Below are 16,745 nucleotides of genomic sequence, written 5' to 3' on the forward strand. Positions count from 1 at the left end.
CAGTCTCAGTCCCTGTTCTACTTTTTGTGTGTGTGAATTTTATCTTGGCTTCTTGACTTGCCCCTCATCAATAGACTCCTCGCTCAGGCCCTGACCTTCAGCACACAGCCCTGCCTTCCTCTGCACTTCCTGTTCCTAGACACAGGGCCCTGCTTACTTCATCCTTGCTATCTGGACACTTCTCATGCTTTCTGACCTTTCTCCATCCTCACTTTTTATGATATGACAAAGGATATTGGCCAGTTTCCATTTTGGGTCTTCCTCTTGTGTCTCCTTCTCACCTCACCTCAAGCTCAGGAAGCCTGGACTCTGTCCTGCAGTTAGGCAGGGGTGGCCCTCCCAGGACTCCACCCGTGGTCTCTGTGCTGAGTCCTCCCCTGCAAAGAGCACTCTCTTTGCTGGTCAGGCCTGGAGCCTGTTTTTGGGCCACAGCTGATGCTGTGGTTTTCACTTCTTAAAATTCCCTTCTTATGTTTCCCACTCTTAAAAATGTAGTCATGGTGACCTCATGTCAGATCCCAGACCTCTGCACAAGGCTCTGGGGCCTCAGGTCCAGTGAGTATGGGAGCTCCCTGGACTTTGTTGATTTAGGAAACATCTTTCTGCCACCCTAATGTGGCAGAAATAGAAAGTAACCCTCAGTGTATAGGAATTACATTCAATTCCTAGCAACATACACGGGGAAAGTGTGCCTTAAACACTGGGGTTTTTTTTGTTTTGTTTTGTTTGCTGTTTGTTTCTTTGATAAGGGTTGGTGTGGTGGCTCCATCCTACTGTCTGCAGCTCTCACTCCCCTCCTTCTTTTTGACTCTTAGATCCTTTACTAGACACCAGGCTCCCTCTCTGGTAGGTTCCTTTGTAATATATTTTACTTTCAAATGACTATATGCTCATATTTGCTTTTGCATTATCATAACTTGTATCTAGAATATCCAAACAAATCTTATAATCAGTACTAACATGGACAAAAAGTTTGAGCAGGCACTTCACAAAAGAAGATATGCAAATGGCCAGTAATCACATGAACAGTTACTTGACATATTAATCATTAGAGAAATGCAAAATAAAACATAGCACATCTACCTGACTTGTTAGAATTAACGTTTATTTATTTTTGGGACAGAGAGAGACAGAGCATGAACGGGGGAGGGGCAGAGAGAGAGGGAGACACAGAATTGGAAACAGGCTCCAGGCTCTGAGCCATCAGCCCAGAGCCTGACGCGGGGCTCGAACTCACGGACCGCGAGATCGTGACCTGGCTGAAGTCGGACGCTTAACCGACTGCGCCACCCAGGCGCCCCTGACTTGTTAGAATTAAAAGGACTGATCATATCAATAGTGAGTAAGAAGACAGAGCCACTGGAACTCACACCCATTCCATTGCTGAGGGGAATGTGAAATGGTGCAGCCATATAGGAAAATCACTCTGCAATTTTCAGTTAAGCCACACACTTGCCAAGTGAACCAGTATTTCACTTTTGGTATTTACTCAAGTTCATGAACACATATGTCCACTTGAAAATCTGTACACAAATGTTTATAGCAGCTTTATTTATAATAGCCCCAGATTAAGAAAAATCTACATGCCCATCAACAGGTGAATGGAATGACATTTGTATTATATCCAAATAATGCAGTTTCTTTATACAAATTATACTTTAAAATTAACTTGAAAACTCTGTGTGTGAGATGTGTTTTTAAGTGTCTTTTATTATGCACCTTAAAATGTACTATTCATGAATTATTATTGCATGTGAGTATTATTGGAAATGAAGACACATCTTAATAATTTCTAAAATGGTAGAGCTAGTACAGTTTTGATGAAGGAGGAGATATGTGTGTATGAGAATTTGAGTTACTTCCTGGAGAATCAGACGACTTATGGTAAACAGACTAAGGGATCAGGTTTACATACTGAGACGTAATCCAAATTTATTTTGTGAGTGGGACCAGGAGTCTCTCCATAATTATAAAATAACACATGGAAAATGACAAACACAGGCAAAACATGTAATGTTTTGATCTTTAATGGGCATGGAGCATGACACACAATAAGGATCTACATATAAAATGCATGTATCTGGAGGTATGTTTAAAGATGTTGAAATGAAGTTCAATCTGTCATTTATGTTTCCTTTCATTATCTTCCACTTATGTGTTTCTACCATTACCACCAACCACAATCACATATTGATTCTTTGTTTGCCTAGCTACACTAAATGCTCTGTAGATGTGATTTTCCCCCATGTCAATCTTCTGTTGTTTGGTTTATGACATCCTGATTGCAGGCTTAGTGAGGTGTTTATTTGTCAACCAATTAACCATGAAAAGGAAGTAAATGGAATATTTGTCTTAAACTTTAACATAGTCAAGGAACTATTTCTGAAAAGCAGATTTCATATTTCGAATGCCCTTAATATGAATGCATTTTATCTCGTTCAACAATTTGATTCAGACAACACTGACTGATTTTATGTCTGTACAAGGCACCATGGGGAGCAATTTGGAAGATGCAAAGATGAACCAGAGTATCCTGGTCCTCTCAAGTGGCTTCCCACAGTCTTACTGATGAATTAATTGAAAGGTAGATCTATCTGTCATTGTCAGGGCATCTTGTCTCAGTGGTGAGTTTAGCTTAGTAATTTTACTTAGTGTAATGAAATAACACAGTGTAATACCATGAGCTCAGCTGCAGTAAGGAAGAATGTTTCTGGATAAAAAGCTAATGGTGTGTGGGGAAGACAGTCAGAACTATCCTGGGGTGGACGTTGGTTGCACATCAAATACCCTGCCAGTGTCAACAGCTTTTTAGTGCTTGGTGGGTGTCATGTACCATATACAGGGACCTTCTGAAAACAGAATGTAACCCTAAAAGAGAGACAAAGGACTTATTTTGCAAGTGGCTTTTTCTTGTTCCTCAAATCACACTCCTCTGGAAATTCCCTCAACATAGGCAAGTATTTATTAAAATCCACAGAGAATATCACCTTGATCTCCAGGACAAGGCTGAGAAGTGGACAATACAAATATAATGTCTTCTCTAGAGATTGTAGAAATCAATGACCACACTTGCCTGAGAATACAGGTTAATGTACAGTGCAGAACAGAACATGGAATACATGTCCTAGTTTCTTTGTAGTACTTATTGGTGGAAGCAAGAGAAGGGATGGAAATGATGAGGTAGGTTGGGATATCTTGAAGGAGAGAATGAGTTAGGTACTGTTTTCTAAACAGGGCACTAGACTGCTTCTTAACTGGCAAACTCATTACTAAGGAACAAGTGTGAGAAGAGAAGAGAATAGAAGAAAGGAAAAAAGAAGACACCAAGGATGGAAAGAGTAGGCAATGGTATCCTATCAATGTGAGGATGTGGAGAAGGAGAGAGGGCTTTGAATCACTTACAATTACACCTATGGCTCCCCCTGTGTGCTGAGGTTTTAAGTCTTACTGGATAGATGAGACATCCTAGCAGTAAGCTATTCAGAGACAACAGAAGAGCAGGAAGGGGTTATCTTATACAACATATGAGGCACATTTTGATGCTGTCCTCTAAACCAAACAATTGCCAGCTACACTTCCTGCTGGCTTCCCTCAGAAGACAAACAACTTGAGCTTTCACAGCCACTGGATTTCCTAGGCAACAGAAGTGTAAACTTGAGAAAAGGCAGAGCCAGGGTAGGGATTGACAGTGAGCTTAGCCACTCAGGCTGTGAATCTGCTTCAATGATTGCCAAGCTGTGCAATCATCCTGAAGAGGGCAGCCAGCAAGTCTGAGGAGGGGAGGGAACTGGGAGGGAGGTGGATGGAGGAGCTGAGCCCTCCCAGGGGAGCCAGAGAGAGCGTCCCTAGTTTCAGATCCCAGCAACCGGTGGCAGCAGGTTAGCATTTAAGGTAAATGAGTGTTTTCGATCTATTATGTTTATTTGATCACTTTGTTTAGATTTAGCTAAACAGAGAAAGAAAGACAGGGAGAAGAAAGAGGAAAGGTATTACTTTCTAAAGAGAAAACCAACACTTGGTGAGAATTCTTGGTTGTCAGTCTAGGGAGGAAATAGCTTGGTTCTGGGAGAGGCTTTTGTCATCTTTATGAAGAGGTGCTCAGATAAAAATAAAAAAATTATTTGATAAAGGGAAAGGAAATAAACATCACTGAGCATCACTTTGTACTAGGTACCTATGGGTGAAGTGTTTGGGTGAATTGCTTCAACTAGCTTGTATGGCCATTAAAAAAATTGACCTTCAAGAATATTAAATATCTCCAAGTTATATGCAATTAAAAGATTGAACTTTGATTCAGACCATGGTTTTTCTGACATTCACAGATGTGCTATTTCTGCCATACCTTGCCAAACTGACCACATAGACTCAGATAAGAAACAGAACTCTTATTAAAGTGGGCTGGCATAACTTGCTAAAACTTGTAGAGTTGATTTGATTTATCACAAAATTGAGAAGGGCCTTAGTAAATAGCAATATCTTGACTTCAGTCTGGGGTATAGGTAAACCATACTAAGTAGATGAAATTGTTTCCTGGTTTTAGAGCTCTTTTTTTTTTTTCCCTCAAAATCTTATAACTACAGAAATGTCTTTATTTTGTAATTGTGCATTTTGAATATTGAGATTTAAATCATGGCCATTCATTTATATTCAAATAGCAGTAGTCTAATAACCATAGCAGTGATCAATTCCAAATAGCAATCTAGTAGCATAGTCCTAGGTGCTGATGATGAAGACAGAAGACACAAAGTTTACAACCTTTGTCCTTAAGGGCCTTATAGTCTAGTAGGACAGGCAGTTCTGAAAGCAGACTTACATCAGGCTTCAACATGGACGCTATTTGGGTTTTTCACAGATTATACAAAGAAAGATGCAAGCTGTATTGCTCTGGTGAGGGTGGTTATGTGAGGCTTCACCATAGTGATTATATAAGGAAGAACAAGACTTCTCTAGGCTAACAAGCGAGGGAGGGTGTTCCTTAACGTGGGACTGCATGTACAAAGGCACAGAGACAGAATACCATAGTGTGTTTGGGGAATGTGAGTGAGTATAAATGCAGAATAGATTTTAAAGCAGTGGAGAATTACTAGAAACAAGGCTGGAGAGTCAGTCAGGGCCAATGTATACTTCAGGTGGTAAGATGTTTGCTCTTTACCTGCACACATTGGGGGGCCACCAAAGGGTTTTTGATTAGAGTGTAAAGTTCACATTTCCATTTTGTAAAGATCGCTTTGACAGTCATTTGAAGGATGGTTGGAGGGGGAAGACTAGAGAAAAGGAACCAGCTAAGAGGCAATTGCAGTAGTGGAAATGGGAAATGAACAGGTCCTAGATTAAGGAGGTATCCTTGGCCATGGAGGTGGGGGAGGGAATAGAGATTCAAGGAGTGTCAAGATGGTGAAATTCTATAGGACTTGGCTGCTGATTTGATGTAGAGGGTGAGAAGGAGTCTAGGGTAATGTTCAGTGAATGACCTGTGGAAATGGTGGTGTAACTTCCTGAGGCAAAGAATAAGGAGGAAAAGATAATGAATTTGGCTCTGGAACATTAAACTTGAGGTGTCTGTAGGTCATTGAAGTGTGCATGTTTTGTGGGAAATTTGAAATGTGGCTCTGAAGCTAGCACAGTGCATGAGTTGGAATAAAGATTTGGGAGCTGTCATTCTGTCAGTGGATGTGGCTAAGACATGGCCATGGGATGGTGTGAGAGCATGATGAGGGGAAACAACCAAATCCTGGGAAACAGCATTTAAAAAAACAGGCAGAAGAAAAGGGATAGGCAAAATAGGTCAGAACCAGAGGAAGGGAGACAGAGGAAAGTAGATTCATAAACATTGAGAGAAAAGTTTTAAGAAGGAAGAATGGTCAAAACAACCAACTGCTGGGCAAGGTAAAATAGAAACTAGAAGTGACCGTTGAAGTTGGCCATCAGGTTGGCAGTGCTTCCTGAGAGAATGTTCAGTGGAGGGACAGAGGAGACCAGACTGCAGTGGACTGAAGTATGAATGGAACATGACAAAGTGGAGAAACTAGAGACTCTTTCAGGTAGTTGGACTATGAAGGGGGTGGGGGGTTGACAGAAGCAGTCTCTGATGGAGGGACCACTGCAGATTCAGGAACTAAAAAGAGGAGCTGGTGGAGGAGAGGAAAGGGGCACAGCGGAGGGTTGAAGAGGGACTGAAATTGATGTCATGGGTGGAGGTTATCCTTAAGTGGAAGGCAATTCTGAACTTCCTCTGGAGGATAGTTTCAGAGATAAATACCTTTGTAGACTTGGAGGAGGTGATGTGAGTTCATCTCTGTTTGTACTGTGATTTTCAAGGTAAGGTGTGGAGGAGAGTGGCATAGGTTGAAAAGATTGAAAGAGGAATCTAACCAATGTCATATAAAAGTATGGTTGACTGTTTTAGAAGGCCCAGCTGTGGTTGAAGAATAAATGTGCAGTGGCATATGTCCATCTTGGCCTGTGGGTTTGTTCAGTTGCACTTCACAGCCCGCCTTAAAAGAGAGGGCACATGGAGAAATCAAGCCAAGTTAGGCATCCATATGGGAGCATAGGAAGCTGACAAGGGTTGAGAACAGAGGCTCTGGTAAGAAGTGGTCAGAATGATATGCTGATGTGTCTAGGATGAAGAGGGGAGGAAATGGATCCAGAAGGGAGAATGCGGTAGGTAATGGCTACAGCGGAAATGCAGAGTCAAGAGACTAGTGGTCACAAGTATCTAAGGTTGGAAGAGAGAAACTAAAAGGTGGAGAGAAAGTGGATATTGAATTTTGAGTTTTCAGAGGAGGCCATATTTGGCTGGTGATAAAAGTAAGAGATGGTCTTAGAAAAGGATGCTGGGAGAGTGAGCAGATGAAATTGGCAGAAATCAAGCAGCTCCAGGAACTTCACGGCTGCATGTTGAATGGATTGTCTAGATGAGTTGTGAGGTTGCCCAGGTTGATGGGGGCACCTGGGATGGGGAAGAGGTCCCTGAGGTAGTATCCAAAGTCTCAGTGTTTTAGAAAATGACAGAGCCAAAGAGGGACATGGCAGGGATTCCCAACTGTGCTGTGCTTCAAAGAAAGATGTGAGAATAGGTCATCTTAGAGACTGTGAGATTCCATAGTACTTAGAATTTGGGGTGAAAAGTATCTTTATCTGTGGAGACTGCAGAAATAGAGTTCCTTATACAAATTCAGTTCTCAGGTATGAGAAAGACATTAGACCAGTCAGCACCTTGGGAGGGAATGGATGGCACATTCACAAGTAGTAATAGCATAATTTGGATAGAGCTAAGGGATGCAGGTAAGGGGTAATTGAACACCAGAGGGCCACCATAGAGAGGCAGGGCAGGAGGAGGTGCATTATTGTTAATAAGCTTGTCCCTATTTTTATACAAGAATGATTTGTGGTGACTACAGTGGTTCCTGGTTTAAAAAACGAATATTTCTTGAGATGTTGTGGACAGCTTACAAAAGATCCCTGGGGAAGTGGCAGGCACAAAAGAACCTGCTCATAATCTTGGCTCTGATAGTTACGTCTGAACTAGGACAAACTCTAAATCTCTTTGTACCTCAGTTTCCTTATTTTGTAAAATAGGAACAGCCACATCCCCTCTAATGTAAGAGTACTTTGTAAATTATGAGTTATTATCCAAACTTACTTTAGAGCGGACACATTTTCTGTTCTAAACAAATGGATAGTGAATAATTTGCAAAACACGGGCCACAGAAAGCCTGACACAGAGTAAATGATCAATAAGTGTTCCTGTTGCTTTTGTTATGGTCTGTATGTTATCTTCTGTATGGTCCTGGGTTAACAAACTATTTCTATATAAGACCAGACACTCAGAATTCAGGCCTTGTGGACCAGAGGTCTCTGTGGCAACTATTAAACTTTGCTGTTGTAGCATGAAAGCAGCCACAGGTAACATATTAACAAATGTGTGTGGCTGTTTTCCAATAAAACTTTATTTACAAAGCTAGGTGGAGAGGCAAATTTGGCCCATGGGCTATGATTTGATGTACCCAGGTCTAGATCATTTAGGTTATGTTTGCCTGAACTCAGGGTCTTTTTGATAAGTGCCCAGGGAAAGGTGGATCTTATTTTCTTCAGGGGAACAGAGGTTGAGAACCCTGAAATCATCAACATGCTAACTTCTGATTTCAGGACTCACATTACTCTCCATCAGAGTGACCTAGTTGCTCCAGATAATGGCATGGGATAAACTGATCTGGATGTGCTCACACACTTAATTTCTAGAAGGATCTGAATGTGTTCACACATACTTTCTAGAAGGATTCTATCTCTTCTGCCAACTGTGGCAGAAACTGCCAGCTTCCCACTCAATGGCCAGTTTCCTCTTCTTTATAAACGAAACCTGAAGGATAGCAATGTACCCAGCCAAAAATTAGGTTTCTCAACTGTCTTTTTTTTTTTTTTTTTTAATTTTTTTTTTTCCACGTTTATTTATTTTTGGGACAGAGAGAGACAGAGCATGAACGGGGGAGGGGCAGAGAGAGAGGGAGACACAGAATCGGAAACAGGCTCCAGGCTCTGAGCCATCAGCCCAGAGCCCGACGCGGGGCTCGAACTCACGGACCGTGAGATCGTGACCTGGCTGAAGTCGGACGCTTAACCGACTGCGCCACCCAGGCGCCCCAAAGGTTTCTCAACTGTCTTAATCTGCTCGGGCTGCTATAGCAAAATACCACAGACTGGGCAGCTTATAAAAACAAAAATTTATTTCTCACAGTTCCACAGGCTGGGAAGTCCAGGATCAAAATACCAGCATGGTGGGGCCCTCTTCCTGATAGAAGACTGGAGCCTCTTTTATAAGACACTAATCCCCTTCATGAAGTCTCTACTCTCATGATTTAAGTACCTCCGGAAGTTCCTACCTCCTAATACCAGGAGTTAGGATTTCAACCTATGAATTTTAGAAGGACAGAAACATTCAGATCACAGCACCAGCCTCCTTTGCAGGAAGAGTCAATGAAATTTAAGTGGAAGGAGTTGGGTGGAGTCTCTGGGGATCCCTTAAAAGGGGATGACTCAGCTAGGAAGTACATTCTTCTTGCCCTCTGTTCTTTTCTGCTGCCTGGGGTGTGGATGTAATGGTGGGAGCAACTATGGTGATTTTGTAACTTCAGGCAACTCTGAGGATAAAAACAATGGTAAGGTAGAAAGATAGAAGTTCCTTGAGACATTCACTCTTTGAAATGCCTCCAGACTTCCTTTATACCAGAGGAAAACAAACCTCTATCACTTTCAGAGATAATTACCTGTTTCTATCATGAGTATCTAGACAGAATTCCTGTCTGAAATTCCAGTCTGCACTGATATTGACACTCTGACATTGGATTTCTATCCATCAACACTTCTTGGTTTTCTGGAAGTTATCAGTTAAGAACCTGTAAGATGCAAATAATTGGCTGGATTTCTAAGTGGCTACAAAATAAGCATTAAATAGACAATTGACTCCAAAGGAAACATTTTAAGTGACGATAAAATAGTAAGTAAGTGATTTTGGTTTCTAATGTTGCAAAAATACAAATGGTAATCATAACTTTATTCCCTTTATTCCCATCTAACAACAGTGGAAGATCCACAGTTGAGGTTTGTCCTTGCAGTGAGTTTGAAACGGGGTATTGGAAAGTTGCCTGATTGGTTCTAAGAGCATAGTCACTAAAGCCAGAGAGTTTGGAAAAAAATTATTTTTCTTTTGTCTTCTTTTCTTTTCTTTTCTTTTCTTTTTGCATTTTGTACAGGAATCTAGCCAAATCTTTGCTTACTTTTGTGTAGCTTAGATCCTTTTTTTAGTCTGCTTCTTTAAGATCTTTCATGTGGCGGGCTGCCTGACCAGAATAGATTGTAAGTAATTTCCTGGTAAAAACCCCAGAGACTCAAGTCACAGCAAGATGGAGAAGGAGACAGCAAGGACAGTGTTATTAAGAAAGCTCCTGGTTCCAGAGATTCCCAGGGGATGCTCATTATAAGGATCTTGTAACCCTGGGACCTCTGTGCTTTATAAAACCTGGTATCACATTGTGTTAGCTACATGGGCCCTTGAATATCACACTAAACCGTATTTCTCACTCTCTTCATGGCCAAAAATGCTACAGAGGTTGCTAAATGCTGATAAAATTCTACTGAGAGGGGTGCCTGGGTGGCTCAGTTGGTTAAGCATCTGACACATGATCTCAGCTCAGGTCTTGATCTGAGGGTTGTGATTTCAAGCCCTATGTTGGGCTCCATGTTGGGCCCAATGCTGGGTGTAGAGCTACTTAAAAAAAAATTCTGCTGAGAGAACAGGTTATAATGGAGTTACTTTATCTCTTCTCCCACTTCTCAGGAGGAGCTGAGTCTCTCCTCACACTGGACTGTTAGTTATTTTTCCCAGGTAAAGGTGAATATGTCGGGTCAACCCAAGCATGTAGGAATAAGATTTTGCCGATTGTATTAGTTAGTAATTTGGCTGTAAGTAATAGAGAACCTGACCAAAGGTGTATTAAGCAAATCGGGGCTTCTGTTTCTCACAAGCTGCGAATGTGAAGTCAGGCAATTGCCAGAACTCGTTCAGCGGCACAGTGATGGTAGGGCTGTAAGTTGGTACCTCTGTGATTCCCTTGGCTTTTCCCTTGTGATTGCACGAAGGCCGTCACATCTCCAGACAGTGCCTTCTCGTTCAAGGCAGGAAGAGGCAAAGGAGATGGAAGAGTTCTCCCAGAGCCCTCTGTACTTTTCAGCTGAGTCTCTGGCCAGAACTCATTCCCACTGCCACCCAAGTGAAAGTGGAACGTAGCAGACAAAGGAGATTGGAATGACCCTTGAAGAGCCAGTTGACAGTGCCTGGAAAATCTGCTGTAGTTCAAATCCAACCAAGTTAAAACTACCCTGAGGAATGTAAACTCCTGTAAGGGACGTTGGCTATCTCATTCATTACTATTGTGTGGCACGTAATAGGTGTTCAATAAATATAAGTTGGCTTTAGGACCAGGACTAGAGTGAGGCAAAAGGAGGCACTCACTCTGAGGCTCAGGCAGGTACAAGGTTGACATTGGCACAATTCTGAGAACGCTTCCTTGAACATTACACCCTAGGAGGGTCTGGGTAGCTCAGTCGGTTAGGCATCCTGCTTTGGCTCAGGTCATGATCTCATGGTTCGTGAGTTTGAGCCCCGTGTTGAGCTCTGTGCTGACAGCTCAGAGCCTGGAAACTGCTTCGGATTCTGTGTCTCCCTTTCTCTCTGCCCCTCCACCACTCGTTCTCTTTCTCTCTCTCTCTCTCTCTCTCTCTGTCTCTCTCTCAAAAATAAATAAACATTAAAAAATAAACAAACAAACATTGCACCCTAGACACTTACCTGAATCCCAGCCCTGGTTGAACTTAATAAAATGAAATTTCACGAAGATGTATGAAGTAGACACTTTACAACACTGATATTTATACATTATTCTCAAATCATGCCATATCATAAACACTAAAATGAGGATTTAAATCACACCCCCAAGATCAGCAGAAAGAATAAAAGACTATAAGTAGAGGTGGGCTCTAGAGAAAACTGCCTATTGACAAGAGCTAAAGCATGAATTTTAAGCATCTTGAGAAAATGCATTTTGGCAGAGAGGATCTGATAAGATGCCAGAATTCACTGCCATCTCATTTCCACAGTGTGCCCGTGTCATTAAAGCATAGATTACATACTGTCCTACTTTAAATCTACAAGGAAGTTGGCAATCCAAACAAAACCCAGCTGTTTCATATATTCATATGTTGTGGAATAATTGTCAACATAATTTGTGGGAAAAGAGTAAATATAATGGAAGATAATCACCACAGTAGCTTTGCGCTTAGATTTCAGAAGAAAAAAAAAACATTCTTGCACATCACTCTACTAACTGAGCAAGGACCCTGAGGAGAGAGGGAAAGGGGTCGCATTTAAGACCCTGTGTGGCCTGTGTTTGCTGTGCATTGTTGTCCCCTTCCCTCCTCGGCAGTGAAATCCTTCCAGCGTTCCGAGGCAGTCTGTTCCTTGAAGCTTTTGCTTTCCTTCTCATTTCATGGGCCTTCTCCGAATTCCCAAAGCAGTTTATGAGCACAATGGCATAGCTGTTGACAGCAGAGACTTGGGCAGGACACTCCTACCTGTCAGCCCTGACTCTGCCACTGCCTTGTGGCATTTTCTCAGCCCATGACTGGGGTATGTGCTGACTTCCTGGAATAGGGCAGCAATATTTGATAGAACCCACCGCATGAGGCCATGTGCTCATGTGTGTAAAGCACTGAGCCACAGGCCTGGCCACCGGAGCGGTTACAATTGTGGTTATTACCACTTCTCTTCCTGCCTGGATCTGATCCTATGTTAGGTTCCCATCTTTCCTCCAGGCCTTCCCCTCAAGGTCTCACTCCTGCCACCAGAAGAACTTCACAGCTCCTGTCACTTAGATTCTCAAACTCTGATGTACATGCAAAACCTCTGGAAAACATTAAAATACAGAAACTGGCATTCACACCTAGAGATTCAAGCTTCCTGTGTTTGGGGTGGGGTGTGGACATCTTTATTTTTCAACAACACTTCTGGGGCTCTCCTTGTCCCTGATGCTCCCAGTTCCTTCTCTACAGCAGGGCTGCTCAGCCTCAGTACTACTGGCATTCTGGACTAGAGAATTCTTGGTTGTCGAGGGCTTTCCTGTGCATCGTAGGATATTTAGCAGCATCTCCGGCCTCCACACGTGAGATGCCAGTAGTACCCTCACCCCTGTTATGACAACCCAAAACATCTCCAAACCTTGTCAAATGTCCCTGGGGTCAGGGGCTGGGTTGGCAGGGTGGGTGAAATCATACCTGAATGGAACTACAGCTCTACCTCACCTGCAGAATTAGCACAGTCCCTTGCATAGCCAGAGGTGCCAAGGGTCTGTTTAGTTGAATTGAGCTCAGATGGGTTCAATGAAGGATCTCCCAGGATGTCAATGACACTGACACACACCTGTGATTATGCCTGGAGCGGGGTGGTTCCCAATATTCTACTGCAAAAACTATGTCTTTCTTCATATCGTCTGAGTCTTTCATTTCAGTCTCAGAGGAAGCACATCCTAGCCACCTGCTACACTGCTCTGAGCACTGGGATCTAATGTTTATTCCAGAGGAACATTTTCTATGGGGAAAACCTCTTGAGGGACCACAGCTTTTTGCTGTCTACCACACAGCAATAATTAATTTATTGAATGGACTGGAGTCAATAGAGATAGTTTAATTTTTCCCAACCACGACCTTCAAACGTGATCTGTTGTATGTCTCACTCCACCCCTGGATGACATTTCCAGTATTAAAAGATGCACTGAGTCAAAATTAAAATTTCAGTCTTACTTCCTGTTCCCAAGTAGAGAAAGGGTAAAAACCACTGCATGCCCTCCATCCCCATGTGGATGGCCCTTAGGTACGGGGTCAAATCTGAGCTGGCAGATGGGGAAAGGTTTGGCTTGGATGTGAGCTGTAGAGAAGGAAAGTATGACTCCTACGTCTTAAGAATGAGCTTGGAGCCCTAATGTTTTAGCAGCAGCTACCTCCTCTTTTCTTTGCCTTACTCTTTTCTCTGAATAGAAGAGTGTTTAAAATCACAAGGAGCTATTATAGCAACCCTAGGACCCTTGCTACTGAAATGGTTAATGTAATGGCACAGGTATTTAACAGTGACATAAATTCCTAAAAATGCTTTTAAGGCAAAACTCATCACATGGCCTGGCTGTGGGGAAAATGGGCTTGATAGCAACAAGAGGCAGGAGAGGTCTTTGGAAAGATTGGATGGCTTTGCTGGCAGTTGCTGTTCTCACGGGGCGGGCTTGTGTGACTTTCTCAGTAGGACGGTTTTCTCAAGGCACACACTGTCCCCCTGTCCCAGCACCCCGAGCACTAGGGTGCAAAGAAGGACTGTCCAGGCAAAACCAGGCCCATCCATCGTAGTGCACATCCCTGCCTAGCCTGGAGAGGCCGGGCTGCTGCCGTTCCTTCTCCTCAGTACGTGGCCCACCTCCCCTGTGCTCCCCCTCCCGTGTTTACAAGGCCTTCCTGTTTCCCTAATTCTGTCTCAACTCTTACAGGCTAACTCTGCTCTCTAAAGTTTACCCAAGCTGACTAAACCTGCTTCAGCTCCCTCTGCTCCTTCATATAACCACCCTTTTCCCGAGAGATGAAAACAAGAAGTGTAGTGTCACAGAAAACAGAGAGGATAGTGTTCTTTAGAGAGTGGAGTGAGACATTTCCTTTGGATTTTTGCATCAGAGGATATGGAAGATCTTGGTGCTTTCTCTTGATGGATGTCTGAATAAGTGATCCCTGGGGCTGTCTCTTTGGTTTTGAGATCTACCTCTGTGTTGCAGATTGTTGGGGTCAGGTTCATGAGACAGAGAGAGAAGTGAGAGAAATATGTAATTCAGCTTATTGCCACTAAAGAGAGACAGACACAGAGAGACAGACACACAGGGTGATGTAATTCAGCTTATTGCCACTAGAGGACACCAAAGACCACAGTCTGGGGCTTGAGAGGTGGCGGTTGTTTTTTTGTTTTTCCCCCATAAAGGTTCAACTTAACTCTGCCCCTGAACTCAGGAAAGAAGACTTTCATTGAGAATTATGAAGAGACAGACCTCCATGCATTTTTACCTTTCCACATCCTGTCCCATAATGATTCTTGCATTCCAAGAAGAGTGCTCTGGCAGTGACAGGCAGCTGTGCACCAGGACAGTGGGATGAAAGAGCCTTAACTAGTTACAGTGTGAGAAGACCTGGTGACCATTGCTGCAAAGTCTCCTTTGGCTTTGCTGCTGGTGGCTCCACTCAGCCAGTGCCCCATGTCTCCAGGACTCTGTATCCTTTTGCTCTGTGCGTGTTCCTCCTCACCAGCCAGTGGGGGTGGGGTGGTGGTGAGGAGCTGTCAGCAGGCACTCTGGCTGCCACAGCTGAGCCCTCTCTCTCCTTCAGACTGCACATTCATGTGCTCTCCATCTCAGATCTCTTTACCTTTCTCTGCCCTGCTGCCAATATCTCCATCCAGTCAGCATAACCTCTCACCTGATCATCCCCAGCCTGTGCCACCTTCCCATCCATTGTCCACACTGAACCAGAGAGCTCCTTGACATTGCAAACTGTCACCCCCTCATTGAAGCTCTTTGTGATCTTCTGTTGCTCTCAGTACAGGATCCAAACCGCCCAGCACGGTGTCCCAGGCTCCTTGTGATCTGGTGCCTGCTTACTTGCCCAGTTTCCTCTTTTTCCGACTTTCCACTTCCCACATCCCCTCCCTTTTGCCACAGTGCTTCACCTTACCACCCACCCACCCTTCATCAGTCATACTACAATACTTGTGTTTCTGTATTTATACCGTTTTCTCTTTCGCTTTGGCCTTGGTACTTGGAAAATGCCCAGTGTCCTTCCTACTTCCACCCCGTACGACCTTGGGCTGGATGACTACTCTTTCCTTTAGGATGAAAGCTTAAACATCACCTCCTCTGAGAAGTCTTCAGGGTTAGCACCCTCTTCTGATTTGTTGTGGCTGAGTACTGGGTTGCTCCCTGCCAATTCCCACTCCCGGAAGCACTGTGTTTCTTACTCCCTGTTCCACAGTCTAACCCAGTGCCCTACTCTTAACTAAGCCCTTACTAAATATTTGGTGGCACAATAGACCAAGTGTACCTGGCCCAGGGAAGTGTGCAGGGCCAACACCAGGTGGCGCTGCGGCCACGTGCATCAGGAGGGATCCTGACGTTGCCCTGGCAAGGCTGGGCCTCCTCTGTTGTCCCCATGCCTGCTTTTCGAGGCTCCGTAAGGGTCTCCTGCAGTCAGGGACACGCTTTGTGCCACGCTGTGATGTTGGTGACACACGTTTGGGGACAGACTCTGGCCCAGGCCTATGGAAGCCCTGAGTGTCTCTCTTCTTCCCCAAGACCCTCCCCGATCCGTGCCTTCTTTGAAAGCCCCCAGTTCTTACCAAACCTGTTTCCTGCCTTGCTTAACTACGTGACTTCAGTACTCAAATTTAGGATTCTGTGCTATTCAAGGGCTTGCTTGTCAGAGTAATCCTTCCTTTACAGCACTGGTGCCCTGAAAACAGCACACAAAGCCTATTAAACTGTCCATGAAATGTGTAAATAAATGATGAAAGAGAATGCTTAATATGGGTATTTCAAGTATGATGGCAGGAGAGAATTTGTGGTTTTTTTTTTTTCCTGAATATATCAAATTCGACTCCAGAGGTAACCGTTAGTATGGTCAATGTGTCCAGTTAGGCACAGGAGATAGAACCAGCAGGGTGTTTTCCTGGACTCTACCCTGCTCTCCTATGAGTGGGTTCCATCAAACTGTTCTTTGAGGTTCTTTTATATTATTTCACAAAGGTGGTGAAGTTGAAAGAGGTCTGCATGAAAGTCAGAAGATCTATGTTTGGGTATGAGCCAGCACTTTGGGCCAAGTTGCTTTACCAGCCCGCGCCTTAGTTCCCTAGTCTGCTGACAGAGGTCAGGACCCGGGGCCGTCACTCAGGGTCTCACATGGTGTGTGAATTCCTGGGAGCCACACCGACTGCTCCCCACTTGCTTTATCTGTGAAATAGAAATCATAGTTATGATTAGCTAATAGGGTTTTTTTTTTAATTGAGATAAAATTTACATAACATGAAATTAGTCATTTAAAAATATACTGTACATTCATAATGTTGTGCAACCACCACCCATATTGATTTCCAAAACATTAAAGCCCATACCTAT

Source organism: Lynx rufus, unplaced genomic scaffold (assembly GCF_022079265.1).
Source record: "Lynx rufus isolate CCGP_SWC_20201006 ecotype Redwood Valley unplaced genomic scaffold, mLynRuf1.p SCAF_1, whole genome shotgun sequence".
Lineage (NCBI taxonomy): Eukaryota > Metazoa > Chordata > Mammalia > Carnivora > Felidae > Lynx > Lynx rufus.